This window comes from Gossypium raimondii, chromosome 10 (assembly GCF_025698545.1).
Source record: "Gossypium raimondii isolate GPD5lz chromosome 10, ASM2569854v1, whole genome shotgun sequence".
Classification (NCBI taxonomy): domain Eukaryota; kingdom Viridiplantae; phylum Streptophyta; class Magnoliopsida; order Malvales; family Malvaceae; genus Gossypium; species Gossypium raimondii.
In genome coordinates, this window is record NC_068574.1 from 35,541,902 (window position 1) to 35,548,840 (window position 6,939).

Genomic DNA, 6,939 nt, shown 5'->3' on the forward strand with positions numbered 1-6,939 from the left:
ATTAAAGTTAACTAGTAACTTTGCCTCCTAGCAACAATGCCAACAACTTAATCGCCTCCGAACATACTAATGTCTAGGGTGTGAATACTACAGTAAAAGATATATAAATGAGGCAGTATCCGCAAGTATACGGGTCCAGTTGTAATATTGTTATAACGGAGTAAGTGAGTACTCCGAGGATTATACCCAAGGAAAGCTAATGCTTGATCAATTTGAACTTAAACACTAAAAGATCTAATTAGTACTCTAAAAGATTGATTTGTATTAAGAATCGAAAATATAACATTAAAGAAAAAGATTTATTTGTATTAAGAATGAACGCGAATCCATAAGTTTGATTGTCTCCACAAATCAGATCTCTCGAGATAAAACAAAGAAAAAATTGAAAGTAAATCTGAGTCCTAAGTAAAGAGAAAAACTAAATTGAAATTAAAAGAGAAATTCTAAGCTATGTAATTGGTTTCCACAATGTGTGACAAATGAGCCTATTTATAGATTTTAGGTGGCCATCATCCTTAACCCTAGGTTAGCCGACGTTCTCAAGCTTTAAGTTTGATTGTGCGGACCAAAACGTCCACTGGCTTGTGTTAATTCCTATTTAGAGTTGATGTCGCTACACATCAGGACCTGTGTTGCGATAAAGAAGTCAGTATATTTCTCTTGGGATGTCTTTAGGAGTATGTCGTGACAACCTTCAGCTACATGATGTGGAAGGTAGTCTCAAGATTTTTCCGTTCTGCTCCTTATGTTGCGACATCAAAACCTACGTGTTGTGACATAGTGACCAGCATCGATTTAGTACGCCTTATGATGGTCTCTCATATGCCAAAAATTGGTGTAGCAAATTAAACTTAAGGAGCCTAAATACAAGCATTTTCATTACATTTTAGTTAAGCTTCTTTAGTTTTACTTACATGTGCAAATTGAGTCTTTTATTGACCCTAAAGGCCGACTAAGGGCTAAAGGAGAGCTAACGTACTTTCTAAGTGTGTGCAGGAGACCATTAGAAGGCATATTAGGACGATATTGGACACTATGTCACAACACAAGAGGATTGATGTCACAAAATAGGGAACAAAATGAAGAAAACTCAAGTCTACTTTCGACGTCGTAACACGGACTGAGGGTGTCGTGACATACCCCTAAAGATGACCACAGAGGAGCATACTGGTTGCTATGTCATGACACAGGTCCTGGTGTATCACGACATCAACTTTGGGACAAAAATTAGACACGAAGTAGGGGCATTTTGGTCTACACAATAAAACCTAAAGCTCATGAACATTAGCTAACCTAGGGTTAAGGACGACGACCACCTGAAGGCTATAAATAGGCTCCTTTGGAACATGTTAAAGACACCTTTTTAATTAACCTAGTGTCTTCCTTTATATTTAGTTTTATTTTCTTTCATAGGTTCCTATAGTTTAGTGTATTTGTTCATTGTTTTCATTAAAGAGATCTAAATTGTGGAATCATTCAACTCTATGGGTTTACGCTTAATATCAATACAATAAGGCTCTTTCATTTACTCTATCTTCTCGATTTAATTAGAATTCTTTCTCTTTACATCGATTCTATATTGTTTATGAATTCCATGAAGAACTAATCCTTCTATGGGCAACTAATGAGGGAGGGTATGATCTGTGAACTATTTTGTAGGGTTACTCAACAAATCAACTATTTGGGAAAGAGAGAACATGAAACAAACCTAGGCCTAACAATCCTAAGAAGTCATCAAGGTGGGAATTAACCCAAAATTTTTATTGCCCATCCGTGAACACCTTAATCCCAAACTAGTTTTAGCTGTGAGGTAAGAAGATAAGTAGTCCTTACTGACTCATTATGTTAGTGGAAGATCAGTAGATCCTGCTAGGAACCCAAAGTGACAGTTGATTGAGATTATCGAAGTGAGCTAATCACCCATACTCATATTTGATTTATTATTCCTTTTTAATCTCTTAACTTTTATGTTTTTATGCTTTTTTATTTTTATCATTATAAAAACCTCAAAACTCCTTTATTTTATTCTTCATACTATAACTGAATTTAAAGTACTAATTAGATCTTTTAGTGCTTAGGTTAGAATTGATCTAGCGCTCGCCTCCCTTTGGTACGATCCTCGAAGTTCTTAGCCACTTCGTTGTAAAATTATATTAGAACTAGATTCATATATTGTGTATACTACCTCATAATTATATATTTTAAGTATTCACTTTCTAGATGTTAGTACGTCTGGAGGCGGTCAAGTTGTTGGCGTCGTTTTCGGGGAGGCAACGTCACTAGGTTAATTTTAATTTTCGCACTTAATTAGAATAATTGAAAATTTTTTAAGTTATAGGTACGCTTTTATTTTATTTCATTTATTGTTACTAATATTTTCTTTCTGGGTTTAGTGTATGACTTACAGTAAGGGAACACCTATTGTAGTAGCCACACATCTAGAGAGAATAATCTAAAAAAATTGCCGACAGCAACAAAAGCAGATGTAAGAACCACCACCACCAGCTGTGGGTAACGTGCCAAATGAAACTCCACTGTTTAACGATGCTAACAATAATGCCCTAAGAATCCCACCAACAGCACAACTTCTTGCAAACATACATATGGCTCGAAACGAAAGAACTTTAAGGGTTTATGCCTTACCAAGTCTGGACATGGTTCAAGAAAGTATAAGAAGGCCGACAATTACAACTAATAATTTCGAGATAAAATCGACTATGTTTCAAATGATCAAGTACAATTTGCAGTTTAAGGGCACTGTGACAGAGGACCCTAATCAACATTTAAAATGGTTCATTCAACTTTGTGATACTTTTAAGTATAATAGGGTCACTGATGATGCTATTCGTCTTCAGTTGTTCCCCTTCTCCATGATTGATAATGGTTTTTCTTGGTTAGACTTACGGGCACTAGGGTCTATCACAACATGGGATGAACTCGTTTGAAAGTTCTTACAGAATTTTTTCCTAATCAGTAAAGTAGTACAACTAAGAAGAGAGATTGTTGTTTTAAGATAGATGGTGGGAGAAGGTTTCTATGAGGCACGGGAATGGTTCAAAACTTTGATTCAAAAATGGCCGCACCACGGATTTCTAAGTGGATGCAACTACAAGTGTTCTATAATGGGTTGGATGCAAATGCACGATTTGGATTTGAGGGAGTAACATGAGGATCCCTTATGAACAAAATATACGAAAATACGTGCGAGATCATCGAGAATATAACAGTAAACTCCTACTAGTGGCCAATTCAATGATTCACATATGGCTAGAAATCTGCTACGGTAAAGTCTATCCAAAAGGATGATAAGTATCAACAGTTAGTTTGTAGATTCAACTGTATCGATTCGGCTTCTACACCGTCTATGCATGGGGGAGACAAAGTGCTCTTCCACTATATCAACAACCTGGCTAAAGATGTAAATTACGTTAGAGATCACCCAAATTTGAGATGGGGGAAACCAAGGAGTAGGTAATAATTTAATTCAAGTTAAAAATACTAATTACCAATCTCCCTATTTGTAGAAACCCCAAGATTGGAAAAAATTGAGGGAGAAATGCAGTCAATGAGAACTAAAGTGAAACATATGCAGTCTAAGTGTACGAACTCAGCAGAAATATTAACTAAACTCGAGGATCAAATAAGCCAATTAATGAGCATGATGGATGACATTAAAAGAAAAATTGGCACATGTATTCCTAGTAATATGGAGGATAATCCACGAAGAGAAGGTAATGAGCATGTGAAAGAAATTGCGCTCTAATCAGGAAAATTACTGAGTAGCCCAAAAACCATTACTCTGGAGACAATCATGGAGAATAATGATGATCCTCAGAAGGTATCCCTAGAAGTGGAAGATGAGCCTGAGCCAGAGGAGGTAATCACACCGGTAACAGAGATAGAGAAGGAAGTAACTAAAGATTCTGTCGGTACAAAAATCTCATTCCCTTCGAGACTAGAAGAAAAGAAAAGGCGGGATTAGGATGAATTTGTAAGTTTCGTAAACCAATTTAAAACATTGAATGCTTTCCTACCTTTAATTGAGTTAATTGAAAAGGTTCCAAAGTACGCCAAGTTATTAAAAGAGATGATGGCTAGGCATAATAAAATTAAGGTAGGAGAACAAGTATTCACTTTAATACAGCTCTATGTGATCTAGGAGCTAGTATTAATTTAATGCCTCTATCGATTTTTCAAAAACTTGGGTTAGCAGATTTGAAAACTACTCAAATAACATTACAATTGGCTGATAGTTCTTTGTTATGTCCAAACAGAGTATTGGAAGATGTGTTAGTCAAAGTGTGAAGTTTTATTCTCCCCGTAGATTTTTTGGTACTTGATTTTGAAGAAGATCGTGAGATATCGATTTTATTAGTAAGACCCTTTGTAGCCACTTCGAGATCTACCATTGATTTAGAAAAAAATGAATTAACTATGAAAATTAATGGTGAGATTGAAACTTTTAAATGTGGCCCTCAATCCAATGATGAAGATAAGAGGAAGTTAGAGGAACAATGTAAAAAATTATTTACCTCTAACGTCTCCGAGTCAAGGGACACACTTTCTTTTATGCATGCAGAAAGAATAAATAGGTTTAAGGAAAGGGACAAATGGGCACAGGTGGAATGGCACGATGGAAGATGGACCAATACTGACAGAATATGGAAATCCTCTATCGGTGAATTAGTGACATTGTCAGAAGAATTCAGCAGTAAAACTTAAAAACTAGTTGAATTGTTGTTTAACTTTTGTAAATTATTATATATGAAACTAATCACCTAGTTTAGATTTTGACTTTTATTTGGTGTAGGTTTATCTCTAAATCGAAACATCCTTAAAACTGGAAGTTTTAAGCTAAAATAGAGTCAATGTCGTGACATCGCCTTAGGGAACTGCGACACAGCATACAGTTTCCTTCAGACATCCTAACTGTAGGGTGTGTCACGACACTGGGGTTTGGTGTCGCGACATGGGTAATCTGGCAGGGATGTTGCAACATAGAACCCTAGTGTCGCGACACCGCTACAATTTTTTACAGGGTCGACCCGACCCAATTGCGTAACCCTACGTAATAATCTCCATTTAAGTTAACTTTTAACTCTTTAAAAACCCTATTTTCTAACCTAAAACCATACTTACTTCTAACTAAAACACATGTTAACCCTTACTTTCCCAAACTCTCTCAAATCCTTCAAAACCTCTTAAACCCTAAACCTCTAATTTCCTACATATTTTATTTTTGGCATAATTGTAAAAAAACCTCAATGTTTAGGGGATTTTGGTTTTGTGCCATTAACCTTTTTATTTTTTGATTGACACCGTTAACGTTACGATTTTTTTTGAAATCAGCCCGCTTTTAATGATTAACGTGAGTTTACCATTAATCGAACTGTAGGTCAACATAGTAGCCCATGTGGCATGTCATATAAGTCGTCATAGATGACATCATCTATTTAACAAATTTTTTTCTCTCATTTTCTCTCTTGCCAAACACCACTTTTTTTCTTCAAAACAAATAGTTGCTGCCATTTTTTTTCTCTCATTTTCTCTCTTACCAAACACCAATTTTCTTCTTCAAAACATATGGTTGGCTAATTTCATCTACAAAAATCTCCATTACCATGATTATAATCATGCTTTTGTGCAATTTTTGTAAACCCACACCACACTTTCAACTTAAAATCATTGCTTTTTTCCCCACTGTCGGCTGCCATTTTTTTCTCTTATTTTCTCTCGCCAAACACCATTTTTCTTCTTCAAAACACCAAATTCTTGAACATGTTTTGTCATTCATTGATCTTCATCTTCAAAATTTTTGTTCTTGAACATGAAGATTGATTAAACTTGATGATTGCTTAAGCTCATCAAATTAACACCCTGTTTTGAGAAATACAAGGAAATGGGATTATTGGATTAACAAGCATTAAATATTAATGTTGTACTACTCTATTTCGTGATTTTAGTATTTAGATTCTCTTCATGTGTGTAGTAATATTCAATAGGTGAAAGTCTTATGCGAGATTCTGGTACATAGATGTAACACCTCTAACCCGTATCCGTCGTCAGATTAGGGTTATAAACCTATTTTTACTAATTAAATTATGAAACAAAAGCCAATGTTTAAACATCAAACCATATACCATTTTAACAACATATAAACGAAATAACCATTTTCATGCATATTCACAAATGCTCAACATAATTCACTTCCTAATTCCATATTCTATTTCATTACTTTATTAATCCAAGTTACAAAACAAATATCACTTTTATAATTCTTGGTAATCTTTTTAACCTATCAAACATAATAAACAACCACAAACATGTACATAGACATTAACATTTTTTCTTTTAAAATTACATTTATTATAGTTCATATAATATATTCACTTTGATACCAACCAAATAAACCACACATAATATTCACATGTGAAATATTACCCATAAAATACTAAACTTTTATCAAGTCATGTATGATTCATAATCCAATCCAAAACAAACATAACAGGATATTAAGTCGTTTTTGCATGGCTTTAATACACACACTATCAAATTAAGCTAAAATCCACAACTAGTCTATACATGCCATACGACCGAATTCAAAAATTTAACAAAATACCAAAAGATATCGATAGTGTGATGAGCTTAGCTGACGATCCCCGAACACGTAGCGATCACCAAAATCTATACATCAAAACAATTATCCAACACATTGTAAGCTAACTTAGCTTAGCAAGTTATAAGCAATTAAACAATTCAATGACGTTAACAATTCAATAATAAAATCAAATAATGCAATCATATTCGTATATATACATATTCGAGCTTGCAAAACTTAAATATCAAATATGTAACCATGAACTAATTTCAGCTTGGCCGAATAGGTCTTTAAATAATAACATAGTTATTCTCATATTCAATTCATATACCCGCTCTTTC

The 6,939-nt window shown here is 34.4% G+C and overlaps 1 non-coding gene across 1 annotated transcript; it reads right to left on the reverse strand.

Moving 5' to 3' along the window:
* Positions 1-2,984: 2,984 nt before the first annotated feature.
* On the reverse strand, positions 2,985-3,091 carry LOC128034314 (small nucleolar RNA R71). Its single transcript, XR_008190443.1, has one exon. It is a non-coding gene; the product is annotated as a small nucleolar RNA R71 (small nucleolar RNA).
* Between the last annotated feature and the right edge of the window lie 3,848 nt (positions 3,092-6,939).